Source organism: Orbicella faveolata, unplaced genomic scaffold, assembly GCF_042242905.1.
Source record: "Orbicella faveolata isolate gen_17 unplaced genomic scaffold, um_ofav_v1 contig_12, whole genome shotgun sequence".
Taxonomy (NCBI): domain Eukaryota; kingdom Metazoa; phylum Cnidaria; class Anthozoa; order Scleractinia; family Merulinidae; genus Orbicella; species Orbicella faveolata.
The window spans coordinates 739628-753984 of record NW_028301539.1 but is presented as its reverse complement, the minus strand read 5'-3'; the positions used below and the strand labels follow the sequence as shown (position 1 = coordinate 753984).

The following is a 14357-nucleotide window of genomic DNA, read 5'->3' as shown; positions in this document are numbered from 1 at the left end:
AATGCAAAAGAATGATTGACTTTTTTGTTTGTTTGTAAAAAGCGATGAACGACAAACGAACTGCTTGCCGCTAATGATTAGTCATGTGTGAAATCATACGGAACTCTTGGGATCATGTTGCATGTGCACAGCATCTGGAAGTCACGTACGCTTTCAAAAAATAAAAAAAAATTGCGTTTGTTCGAAAATTTGAATGATGCCTATATAATATTGATGCCTATGTTTGCTACTTGTAAATAAAGTTAAGATGGAACAAATTGTTGTGTTCATGAGAAATCGTGAATCAGCATTTTGAAAGAAAGGATGTTTTTTAGCGGCGAGTTGCGAAGTTCTGTGAGAATTTCTCATGGATGGCATGTCTAAAACACAGGTCACGGGTCACAGGTTATTATCGGTTTTACCAATACTGAAACAACCTTAAACCTTTACTAATACTAACCTTGAGACTAACCATTGTCTTAGTGTAGTATTCAGGCCTAAGGTTAGCACTAGGAAGGGGTTAGGGTTGTTCCAGTATTCAGTATTGGTAAAACAATGACCTGTGATCTGTGTTTTAGACCCGCCATCTCACGGAAGCAAAAACTTTGGTTTTCATTAGTGAGAGAGCGGCTGCAATCGAGCCTAACTGTTGAGCGACGCCTGTAATTATAACATTGATGCCTATGTTTGCAAATGTCTGTGTCTGGCTAGTGACAAATTTGTTTTGGCTGGTGAATCAACCCTGTCACTAGCCACTGGGCTAGCGAGCAGAAAAGTTAGTCTCGAGCCGTGCATTCTGGAGGGAGCAAATGTATATGTAGGCAGTTAACGTGACAAGCAAGACATGCATAAATACAAAAATTTCACTCCACAAATCTCTTAGACCACCGTTAATTTTGAGAGCTGTACTTGAAAGAATAAAACAAGAGGGAAATTTCAAAGTTGTCTGCTCTATTTTAATGTAAAGGGGAGGTGGTTCCTAATGGAGTGTAAACAACCATCTATAATTTTAAAGAGACAAATTATAATTGCAGTTATCTGCACACAATGTGCAGTTGTGAAAATGAAGTCCAAAACAAATTCAGTCCTCTGCAATACCAATGCAGTGCTCTACCAATTGAGCTATCAAGCCAACTGGGAGCCAGTCACATTGCGAGTTTGTAATTTACCTGTAGATTGTGAAGAATTTGTTCAGGTTTATTTCACAACACCACTTTTAAGTTATGTACACAACTGTGATGATCATTCATGTCTTTACATCATCCCCCAAAATTCAAAGTTAAGATCTTTCATAACTATATTCACTTGCCACCTATACCTATCAGTGGCAGATCTAGGGGAGGGGCCCAGGGGGCCTGCACCCCCCTCCCCCTTATGTTGGGTAAGAAAAGAAGAAATCACGGAAGGAAGAAAAGCCAGCAGGGCAAGCAAACCAAAGGACCCCCACTCAAGGTCTGGATCTATCATTTCATTTCTTAATAAAATCTACATTTTACAGTTGGACTGACCCACAGATAGCTATGCTAGTCTAGGTGGGCCGATCTATCAATAGTTACAAATGATTTATTATTATTATTACTTTTATTAAATAGAAAGTTAGAAAAAAAGTGAATAAAATAATAATAATAAGTGGGTAAAGAATACCTATTTACATAAATGTGTAATTATCGAAAAAAGTGACTAAGACTAACAGGTTGATACGAATGTGGCTTGTCCTGCTGAGTTTGTGTATATCTTGGAATTTCATATGAATGAATTAAATAATAAATTTTCATGAAGTTAAATTAATGATAAGAGATGAGCACCATTTTTATCATTACAAAATTGCAGTGCAGTGAATCTTGCTAGAAATGTCAGCACTGTTACCTCCCAACAGACAAGAATTGATCTTGACACAAGACGTCTCTCACAAGTTCTAACTAAGACACACACCAGAACAGCAGAGTACATGTAGAAACTCTGTTTTTGGTACTGTCAGTGGAGGATATGCATGCATGTAACTGTATGTAGTCAAGGTGTGAAGTACATATAAATTATGTGGAAATTTCTTTCCCACAGAAAGGGACTAGTCAACAAAAAGGCTTGACAAGGTAAAGTCTGCCCAACTTTTCATTTTTTGAGCATTCCCAGCTGTTAAAATTCATACATGTATGCAGACAGATACATGAATGTATGAATTTGACCTGGCTCCCAGCTTTAATCTACATCTCAAGTAAAGAGTTGTCAATGGTAATGGTACAGAATGGAACACATACATTACTTAAATGTAAGTAAAATTTGAGGAGATATCATCCACTGGCAAGTAATTTCAAAATCAGTTGAGAGTGATGTTTACCAATTGAATCCTTAGTGTTTTGCATGTGTTATGGCATAAATTAAATATTTCAAGAAGGAGAAAAATTTGTGCCAATTCTCAGGGACGAGATTAACACCACTAGCTTCCCATAAGAACTTCTTGTTCAACTAGAATTATGGTTAAATGATATATATTTGAAGAGAAAAAGCTGGTTGCCTTTCAAGAATACTAAGCAATTAAATTGTTATAATCATGACAAATGTCGGTAAAACAGGCAGTGGTTTAACGTGTAAATCAAAATTAATATTGATCGATAAAAACCTGTGTCATGATTTGATTGACAACTGGCAAGTTCAAAAGTACATGCAAAATATTTATTTCAACTCAATTAATCATTCATGCCTTCTACAAATTATCCATAATTGTAGGCTAATGTGTAACCTTACAGAGTTCAATTGTAAAATAATATTTCTATTAAGATCACTTTTTTCCTGAAACTGTAGATTTGAGTAGGAATTTCACACATCAAACAACCTTATCAATCTTTCATTTGTTGCTACGTGTACATACATGCACAGGACACGATGAAATTTTACCCTGACCATTAAGATCCATTTTAACACATGTAAATGACATTTCTGCAATCTGAATGATTAAGGTAAGCGATTTTTAACTGAAAATATTATACCATATATGGTACAAAGTCATGCTGCAGTTGTCACACAACCGTGACCTTTCAAAGCAAAATGACAAACACTTCAATTCATTTCCCAGTGTGTGGTACAGGTGGGTGTTTCTGTTTGCCAAAGAAATAATATGTTTACAACTGTTGTGAGGTACACTAGATGCCAATGTTTTCAAACAAAGCTTCAACAGCATTTTTGAATCAGCGGTAATGGATGGATTGCTTAAAGTTGTCACCTGACTCAGGTAGGTCATATTGCCACAGGTAATTATTTATAACCAAGTAATAATGTCAAGTTGAATTGGTATTTGGCAAAAAACTGGTTCTTACTCGACTTGGCAAAAAGGCTAGTGTTCTCTGGGGCAATTTTCCAACTTTACATGCACTTGTAGTGACACTATTTTAAAAGCAAAATACTGCTTGAATTAAAAGCTATTATGGAGAATTAGTATTTTCACTCTCATACATGCGTATGCCCACAATTCCTAACATGTGGTTTTTCTGCTAGAGTACTAACTACATTCTGGACTGCCATTTTCTTGCAGTAATATATTTAACTCTCTAAATGTTCCAGGAACAAATTATATGAATTCAGTTGCAACCACCCAATAATTTAGCACAAGAACAAAAAAAACACTCAGATCTACCACACACATTTGTACATTTCCCTGAAAAGAAAGTGAAGGTGAGTTAACTTAAACTTGATCTAGGTGTAAAAGCCATGGGGTTTTACTATGAAAAGAGAAAACAACAACAACAGGGGAGAGGGGCATACACATTTATAATTTGATAATTATGTCTGGGATGTTTAAATGCTGATAACAATGCTCAATGCAAAAGAGAGGCAATTTAATATATGTGCATACCCTCAGCTATAAAACTCTGCCAGAACTGTTACCTTGCCAAAGTTATCAAAGCTAGCGAGTTACTGAACTGCACTTTCAGCTCTTTTGCACCTTGCAGGAACACAAAACCAAATCCCACCCCAAGGTAGTCACACAATCACAAATATACAGTCTGCCAGTTACAAGGTTTTCACACTGCTGCTTTCAACATTTCAGTCTTGTGTACACGAATTTCTCTACATGCCTTATGTGAGCAAAAAAAACTTCACTTGAGAACCAAATACAAAGTACAAAATATCAAAATTCAAAGTCCTCAAGCAAACAAAATTAATTTATCCAGAGAAGATGGACAACTCAAATGCAGCAAAATTCAACATTTCATCAAACACAGCAAACAACTCCATCACAGATAGAGACAACTTTTCTTCAACAAAACAGAACTTTCCTCTAAGAAAAAGTCTTTACCCTTAAAGTGATGAAAGAAATTGTGCACATGTACATGTAGATATCTATAAATAATTTATACACGTGACATGAAGTATCTTAAACAAAAGCTCTTGTGTATGTCAAATGATAGTGGACAATAAGATGATTCAAAATCAATCAAAACATTTTGCAGGGGAAAATTCCCCTGCTCTAGTACAACAAAAGAATTTACTAAAGGCAATTCTTTCAAGGAGATTTAGATTACACATGACAGACATGTTGATGCTCTTGTTTGAGGTCATTTTAAACAAACATTTTCATATTGATTTTGGCTCACAAAGGTTTAATGAAATGCAAATTCCCTTCGAAAAATAGTCAAGACAATAGTCTAAAACAAAAAGCTGCCCCCGAGCAGCCTAAAGTAATAATATCCACCAATGACAATATAATGCACATATTGTTTTGAAAGTATAAAGTTAATCTATTTTTACCCCAGCATATAAATTCACACCACAGAGAGAGGAATAGGTCACAACATTAAATTGCATTGTCTTAAAAACAAGAAGAACCAGTTCATCAAGTTTTGTACACAAGTTAAAAGCAGAATGTTCTTGAAGCAGCAAGTAGGATGAATGTTTCAGGGTGAATATTTCACTTGCTTGTGTTTATACAATAATATCACCACTCCAGTGGATCTTTAAAAGAATGCTGCTCAACATTTGCAAAAGGTAGTCTCACCAAAACCATCCAGACTACAAAGGGCTGTCCACACAAGGTCATATTGTATGAATAACTACTCGATGATTTTACCTTTGTATGATAAAAATGTGTAGGATACAGGTACATGTACAAAACATAGATGTACATGCATGTCCCCATACTTTACACATAAAAGCTAGTGACTTTGGTCAGTTTAAGAAATAATACAGTACTGAGTTTCTCAAGGCCTACAGGAAAAGCACTTTATTACACACATCTTTTCCAAGCTAGCATGTACAACAGAGCTAGAGGATCAAGAAAACATCGCTGAGCTTAAGACAGCCAGGACAAAGGCATAGCTTCCAGTCACCAAGCATTTGCAATTATTTTAGGAAGAAATCTTGCTTCACTCATGATTGATGTACCTGACTAGATGTGTATAGTATGTTAATTTCTTCAAAGTTGCGTGAAATAATAATAGTAACTCTAGTGGGTGTTCTCTTCCCTTATCTTCTTTGATGAAAAACTGCATTTTACTAAGTAGGCAAACTTTCTGGTCACCCACAGCAGAATTGGTTTGGTAAGAGGCCAAAATACTTTATAACAGATTAGGATTTAATTAAGCATATTAACAAAGATCCAGTGATGTGTAACCTTGAAAGTTTGCCAGCATCCATGTTACAGCTTTCAAAATACATTTGGTAGGCATAACAGTAAAGAGATCAGCAAAATGTCAAGCAGTATATACATACGCTGCACATGTCTTAAGTCTATGTGTGGAATTATTCCACACAGAAACAAAAAAGTATTTGAATGTCAGCAACAAAAGCTATACAAGTGTGTATATATGTGCATATTCAATCCTTGCATTTACAATACAAATGTGTGTCAACAACACTCGCAGCAATGACATACACTGTAACACATGCTAAAAAGAAAACAGCAACCAAAGGAAAACTGAAAACCTTGTAGGGGTCCTTTTACTCTTGAAAATACATTCTTAAATTGAAGTAAAAACATACTGCATATTAGCATTGCAAATAGGCCACAGAAATTATGTAGTCAAAATAACATGTCAAAACAAAGATTTTTGTCTGTGCCTACAATTATTATTGTTATCTTCAGCAGACCATGCTTAAATTACAAAAGGTTTATCAATTTTTCTAATCAAGGTGAACTACTGAGAATTTCAGAAATGGTACAAGCATGTAGTGATGTATTTACACTTGCATAGTACTCCAAGTATTCAACTTTACTGGGACACTCTCACATTCATCGTTTATGCTAGCAAAGCACTTTCAAATCATGTCAGGGTTTTTTCCCTGATTAAAGTCCACTCAGCAGGGAATGAAATGACCGGAAAAAGGAAGTGTATAAATTAACATTTGTCATCACGCAAGAAACAGAACACCTCAATATGTCATTTTGTGTGTGGGGGGGAGGGGTCCAATTACCATATAAAGGCTGGCATACTGTGAGATATGCCCACTAACTTTCTAGAAAGTCAAAATGAAAATATGTCACGGAAGCCTATAGAATGTGGCTTAACAGGCATAACTGTATTCCATTTTGGGTAATTCTATATCACATTCTGTTACCCAATAGTGGCTTTAACAATAATACACTGTAGTTAGATTTTGGACATCATTACATAACTGGGCTATGGAAATCATACCAAGATGTTTCAATAAATTATACCCTTCAATTCTTCTGAAAAAGCAACTGCTCGCTTAGTTTTGTAATATTAAGTTAGATGATTACTTTAAATGCTTAATTTAAACCTATTCAACATAGATAGCAGAATGGAGGGGTTCTATCACGTGTCAGTATGTGTCTGTATGCAAGTATATTAATTTCATTACAAACACGTGGCGTGAAATAAGTTCTTTGTGTGTTTGGAACAATTTCTGACAGTGTTACCCAGGAATAATGTCATGGCTAACCGACAACAGCAGCAGTGAATAACAAAAACATCCCAAGTTTATTTTTAACCACCTTAGTTATCATTTTTCATTCTCATGGGGGAATTTTTGCGTTGGAAACCTTGCCGTTGAGAAAGTACACACCGGATAGAAGCAGCTAGCAGGAAACGAGGAAACCGGTCACTGATAGACAGGTCAAACAGGCCAGTTTGCCAAAAGTAATTTGTGAGAAAGTTCACACAGTTGGAACTGTTGGAAGGATTTTTAGTTTGTGACTCTAAGGTAAGTTGTACGTAACTCTAAACAACCTTACAACAAGACAAGTTTTAGTATGATAACCATAAAAAAACATTCTTGAGTAGCACTGTACATGTATGTACTTCTACGTCTGATACAAACTGGACAGGAGACCTAAATTGAATTCTTATTTAATGTTATTTATTATTAGTTCATAATATGCATTGCATTGAAAGGAAGGGAACAATCTAGCACATGTGCATGTATAACAGAGACAAGAATAAGGTGACAAGTGTGCACTATCACTTCAAAAATCCCAACTAGTACTAGGTTAGTTTTGTACATACATGTAATTACATACAATAAGCACAGAATGCAGTATTTCTTAGCATTAAGAGAAAGTTTTCCTGAAGTCATAAAGGACAGTAATTGCAAAGAGGGAGCAAGCATAAATTTCAGGTGCATAAAAGATCAAGCTCAAGCATTGCCCAAATATTTTGTATAACAGAGGGTCACCTTAGTATGACCGTCTGAATACGGACATCATGTATGCTATGCTACCTCTATTCTATCTCTAATAGAATATCATTTGTTGTTACTACAACATTGTGAGTATTTGTTAACGTTGATGTTGCATGTGTAAAATATCGTAGTAGCCGAGACTTATTAGCTTATCTACAGGAATAATGTGAGGTATTCGCACCTATTGCAGGAGACTTAAATTTCATCACATAATTGTGCAAGAATGAAAAGCACTCTAGGATATGTATTAACTACTACGCACTGTTTGATTTCAATGCTTCCAGTTGCCATTTTTTTTTTTAATTTAAGCTTAAGTAAGTTTATGTACTTGAGCTTACATCTGAATTATGGTCATTTCAATCTATAGTTAGATTGCCCCCCCAAGTCAGTACCCCCCAACCAAAAGTTAGTTCGCTCCACACAGGCCGAGCTCGCTACCTGAGCTAACCATATATCGGCTTTAATCAAAACTATAACAAAATTCTCGAATGTGATTGGCTATCAGCAGCCCAATTTGAGCATTAATTGGACAGTGTATACGCATCATGCTCGTAAGTGGACAGCATGCATGATTTTGGGCGCCCTGTTGAATTGCATGGCACTTTGTGGAGTAAACTGCTGTGTTTATCAGCATTCAAAACGACGTTTAATCGTTCAGCGCTCAATCGATGGTTTGTTCGTTTCTCAAATTTTGTCATAGTTTTGATTAATTGGTAACAGGGCTCCGCATCGTCCAATTCAGTCTGTAATCATACTCGTTAATCACTCATATGATTACAGACCGAGGTGGACTCCACTAAGGCCTGTTACCATTATTTATTATATTTTGCAATTCTGCATAGCCAAGGATGACCTACGTTACCTGGTCTCACTGCATCATTTTAAACGTAACTGCTAAAATCCCTCAATGAGAAGCAAATGAGTAGGTTACAAAAGTTTTCTTCCCAACTGAATAAAGTGGCCGCCAGTTTGCTAACACTACTACCCTACTCACTATCTACAACAGAATTAGAATATGTGGATAGTGTTTTTGGTCGTTTCTGCTGACTCAACAAGACTTAAAATATGTAGGTGTAGATGCTTTTTTATATCCACTTATACTAACCTAAGTATCCGTTTTTTCCCTCTCCTCTAATTCAGTCGTCATATCAATTTGCTCTCCGCATTTCTTTTTCACTTCTTCTCTCACGTCTTCTCCTCAGCCGCTAGCGAGCACTCGTAATAAATTGTCTCTTTAGCTATTGCGGACTTTAGCCTGCGTGGCAAGCGGAAGGCAAGCGTGGGATTGCTTTTTCTCCAACGCGGCCAAACGCGGCCGACTGTCAACGCGGTCCGCAACGGGCCGACCTTGGATAACCTTGTTCCCAGGTCCTCTCTCTTCCTCCCTCGAGAGGAAGAGAGAGGACCCTGAGAATGAGGTTGAAACGAGTAGCACTTCTCCCCCTCTCCCCCTCCCCCACCAAAACAAAGTCGCTCGCTGCTTGACGAATAGCCCGCTCTCTCGCTCTCGATTGCATTCTGTTTACGATGTTGATAGAGTAGTTTTAAAAAATTCTGATTTTAGCAGAGTAGTACAAAACTTAGAAGAACGTGTTCCATTGTTTTGGCCTCGTTAAGGGCCCATTAATTAACCGATTCATGCAAACGCTCGCGTGCGTTGCTAAGGAGGTGAAATTTGACTTCCGGTTACTTACGTCAGCCTGACCGCGGAAAATAATAACAACTCAAAAACGGTTTACTTGCAAATTCGCTTACATTTTAGATGTTTTTCTTTGTGTTTCACAAAATGTAAAGTAAAAAAAGTACAAGCAAAGACAAAATAAGAGAAAGACAGAAAAACAAGAGCAATAAAAAGAGAAAAACTAACTCCGTGTGGCTTTGTTTGATCTTACCGAAGTGCGCTGGTAGTGTAAACTGCGCACGCGCTGAGAGGGTAACTTTTAATAGATACCAGGCGCACTTCCGGTTTCTTTAAATGCTAAAGGAAACGCGGTTTTTCCTTAAATCCAACCTTTTTCGACGAATTTCGATTAAAGCCAATGCTGGAAACATAGCTATGCATTCCTTTTTCAAAATCATACTTTTTTCAGAAAATTACGAATTTTTCAATATTTTTTCGATGCATAGCGTAATGACGATTTAAATTAAAATATTAAATCAACGAAAAAAAATCCCGATAAAGTAATTTGCCTGGGAGCCTTTGCATTTTTTCTGTATTAGTCACATGACCACGACCTACTTAGTTCACGGTTTAAGTAAAACCAGGAGGTTCTGGTAAAACCCGGCTCTCTAGAATCCAACAGTCACGCCGTCATCTTATCTTTGTTTTACATCCCTCGTGTGTAGAGTTGGTCCCTTTTGATCTTGGAAGGTACTCAAAAAGGTAGGTACTCTTCATTTTTTATAATGGACAAATAGCCAGAGCATGAAAATTATTGTCCGTTCATTGTGTCACTGAACAGTTCATGTCAAGGATGCTGTAAATTTTTGTTGTAAACATTCCAATAAAAAAAAAGAAAAAATGTTTATTATTATTTATAAAAATCATGTATTTTATATCGCTTTGACCACATTTTGAATACGGAGCTACCCTGGCCATGAACTGAAAGAGATCTAGGACGTAAGACACAATGGAAATAAACAACAACAAGGGAACATCAGTGAGCACTGGGTAATATGGTATATTCGAGCCAGGAAAAGGTGAACGACGAAGAACGGAGTTAAGTTTAAGGCCAGAAAAAAATGAAAAGACAATTGTGTCAGTAGAACAGCTGGCGCTATCTTCGAGCAAACGACTTTATGCTTCCCGGCCTGACGCTGAGCATGCTCCGTCGTTCATTTATTCTTGCTTCCAAACAGATTCTGGTCAAGACCCAAGACAAAGTACTTTTTTTTTTCTTTTTATCAAACCACCCACTGATCGGTTGATACGCTAGAAATCTGAGAAACATTGTACAATTTCTGTTAGCGATACATCAAAACAAAACAGCTTTGAAAAATAGCACTGAACGCTTCCATTTATCGGCTGAGATTGGCACAGTACTGAATAAATCGGTATGATATTCGCATAGCAAGAAACTAATGCACAATTTAAGTCTACAGTCGATGAAGAAGAAAAGCAGGCAAATAAAATAAAACTATAAAATCGAATATGAAGGCCGATATAAATCGAAAGCTCCGTTTGTAAAGTAACAAAAGAAATTTTTGTTTACCTTTCGATACCCAATGCTGAAGGAACATCCTCAATCTTCCAGAATATAAAACTATCGCTCTGTTGGTAATAAGCAAAACGAAAGCCGATGAAAACTAGTGACAGGTGAAAAACAATTTCAGGGCGCTGCCTGGCCGGCCGTTCCCTCTCAATCGGATTTTTTGGCAAGCATATTTCGGTTGTTATTAAAACGCGCTACGCGTTTGCGTGATAGCGTTGGCAGCTTGGCGTAGGGCCCGGGCTCGAGCGAGCTCGAGCATAGTCTCCTCCGCAGCCGTTTTTGGGGATGTCACGCAACGCTCCGGGGAGTGTTGCGTTACATCCCAGAAAACGGCTGCGGAGGAGACTAGCTCGAGCATGACCAAGATCATTGTGTCGCGGTGTTTATGAGTCCGGCCTTCTCTAGTCTCAAGGCAAGTAACGCATGAACGCTCAGTGTCCGACTCTTTCCAAACAGCAGTATAAACGAGTATACCTGCGATCTTTTGTTTCACTGAAGTTTACTCCACGTATAACCAAAAAAAAAAGCTTAATTAAGAAATTCCACATAAGAAATTACATCCAACTATGGAACAAAAATTGGAATGAAGAGAAGCAACCGAAAAGCACCCGAGGCGCCATGTCAAGGATGCAGCCCGAAATCTGTTTGAAATACCTGTCAAAATCTGGGCCAACCGACTCTGTTAATAAAACGTCTGGTTATAATCTCTCTTTTCCTTTTTTTTAATATGAACGTCAACAGATTTTGTCTACTCAAGCTTGTTGCTCCCGCCGAACACATGGTCTTTTGTTGCAGTTTCACGTGTGAGTAATGTTTAATTAGTCAGTATTGTATAGTTTCACGTGTGAGTAATGTTTAATTACTCCGGGTTGTCTCCTTCGTTCAAAGGCACTTAATTAAAAAGCTCATTTTCCCATTCGAGATCCTACAAAAGATGTCTGATTTTTTTCTGCAAAGTGGCATGTGAACTGATCATTTAGTCTTCGCGACCACTTAAACAACTTTGACAATCAAACTGATCAAACCTGAAGGTTTATCCTTTCTATTAAGAAATAAACAACAACTTTAAAGTGCAAATTCTGTAAAGTGCAGTGGCAGGGTTGGAAAAAAGCACCAGTTAAAGTGCCCGTAAGTTGAAAACTGCACTTAAAAACGAGCAAAAAAAACCTCAATTGACTGATTATGCAAAATACTGAAAACAAAACAAAACAGCTTTGTTTTGATTTGCAGGACGCTAGGGTTTTATCCTGAAATTGAAAACAAAATAATCGCATGGAAGTTGGACTCTGAAAGTGAAAGGGTAATGGAATAGTCAGGAACTACAATAGCCCTATTGACGCCACATGGAAGCTGAATGGAAATCTGTGACTGTTGACGTGATAGGCGATAAAACTGCGCGTGGTTGTTGTTTCACGCGATATGTGTGTGACACAAGTTTGGAAGGAATAACGAGAAGGTGTAAATACGTCTTCGAGGGACAATTATAAAGGTGAATATCACGAAGTTTTAATTATGTAGTCGGAAAATTGAATCCTCGTCGGTACCTCGTCGTGTATGTTTTTCACCGTGCTACAAGCCCCCCTTCCGTGCTACTGAGGAAAAGCTTCACAAATATAGAACGATTTTTTACCTCCTGAATTTTTGCACGGCTGTGCTTCCGAAAGCTATTACAAACGAGGCAGATGTGCAAATGTGGGTTTCGGTTTCACTAGCATCTGCAGATAGCTAGATAGAGGGTTTGCCAGTTGTCTCTGTATGACAACAACTACGGCCAAAATTCATTCCTGTTTTACTTTGTTAATAGCCCAATTTCGATATATCAAAATTCCGCCTAAATCAATAGACCCTAGCACGAGGCTCTTAGGAATAAACCCCACAATTAAACTCTGTTGTTATTCCCCGGAGCGTCGTGTTAAGGTCTATTGTTTTACCCTGAATTTTATTGGTCTATTATTTAAATTTTGAAATCACAGTGGGTTAAGCCTGGTTAGCGACGCAAGCACAAGCGTAAGCACAAGCGCAAGCACAGCAATTCTTATTTCACTGTGAAAACGGCCTTGACGCAGGCATAAGCACAAGCCCAAGCACAAGCACAAGGATCAAAATTTTTCCTTTTTCTCGTGCTTGCGCTTATGCTTGCGTTTTCCCTGCAACAAGTGAAAACGAAATACCGCTCAGGCATAACACAAGCACAAGGATTTTTACCACCCGTGGTTATGTTTGGCCAATGAAAATACTGAATCCAGATTATCTCGCGACTAAACAGTTTGCAAGGTTGGATAATTTTGCTTGTGTTTGTGTTTGCGTCGAATTTCGTTTTCACTTCGGTCATCCCTATTGCCTTCGTTTGTGCTTGCGCTTTTGCTTGCGTCGCTAGTGAAAACCAGGCTTTACTAAAGACTATCAGAGCCCCATTTGTTACAGTTCTTGTGTTTCGTTGAAGTCCCTGGACCGGACTCGACAGAACGGCGGAAATGGAGCCTAACCCCGGGGGCAAAATCGAATCATTACGGTATTCAAAAAATTGTGGCAATATAACTATCGTGCAGACCTATACTGGCCTCCACACATTTAGTGTAGTGCTGTTAGTCGGAAGAATTCGTTAAACCGGCAACAAAACAACTTCATTGGTTCCTTGTATTCTTAGGAATATAAACTGAACGAGAAATTCCACCCAAAAGACAGAGAGTTACACTCTGATTGCAATGTTTTGTTTTGGCTGCCTCGGCAAGCCAAGCTATAACACTGACCGCCAGGATGTAGACAGTACAGTAGATTACCTCAATCTTCCTTGTCTATCTCCAGTCTTCAATGGGTAGGTAGCTACGGACACTGATATCAATGACAACCTTATAACGAATTCGGCTAGAGTTGTTTCCACGGCTGGTTGGTCTCCCTCGCCTGTAGACAAAATGATTCCCCCATTATTTGGAGTGCCTTTCATGCATGCCGGTTTCGTATCGAGTAAATGGTATAAGTAACCAAAGCTGGGTTATCAAATGCCAGGTGCCATGAGTAACCCTTTTGGCCTGTGGGTACCTGAAAATCACACGTTTGTCACGACGAAACATGTCTTACAAAACTGTCATTGAACCGAAAAACAAGCATTCATATCAGTCGTTATTCCACAGGTTTCTCAGTCTAGGACTGTTAAGTGTTTCCCTCGTTAAATAAAGTTATTATTATTATTATTATTATTATTATTATTATTATTATTATTATTATTATTATTCCACTTAAACACTGCGAAAACATTTGTCTGAGATTTGTGATCTTCTTGTGGATGCATTTAGCCTCCGCTAAATGGTTGGTTTAATTTAGAGAGGTGTGTTCCTCGTGATGCGAGTTATAAAGCATGTATAAAGATTGTGACTGGAAACCACACGCCGGGGTCACGAGCTCGCTATCATACAGATCCTAGGGATGGCATGGATGGATGCAAAAATAAAGGAATAAAATAAAGGGATGGCAAAAATAAGAGACATCTCGTTCTAGGTTTTGGTAAACGTGAACATTAACTGCGAAACGTCTCCC

At 37.8% G+C, this 14357-nt stretch overlaps 1 protein-coding gene across 13 annotated transcripts in view; it reads right to left on the bottom strand.

Moving 5' to 3' along the window:
- The window catches only part of LOC110062559 (uncharacterized), a 172587-nt gene that overhangs the window by 122903 nt on the left and 35327 nt on the right, over positions 1–14357 (bottom strand). For 12 of the 13 annotated variants that reach the window (XM_089283479.1, XM_089283476.1, XM_089283478.1 and 9 more), the window contains one exon: positions 13604–13724. The gene's annotated coding sequence lies outside the window, so the exon portion shown is untranslated. Of the gene's footprint in view, positions 1–8716; positions 9034–13603; positions 13725–14357 lie in introns of those variants that run through there. The other variant, XM_089283480.1, reaches the window with a different exon arrangement.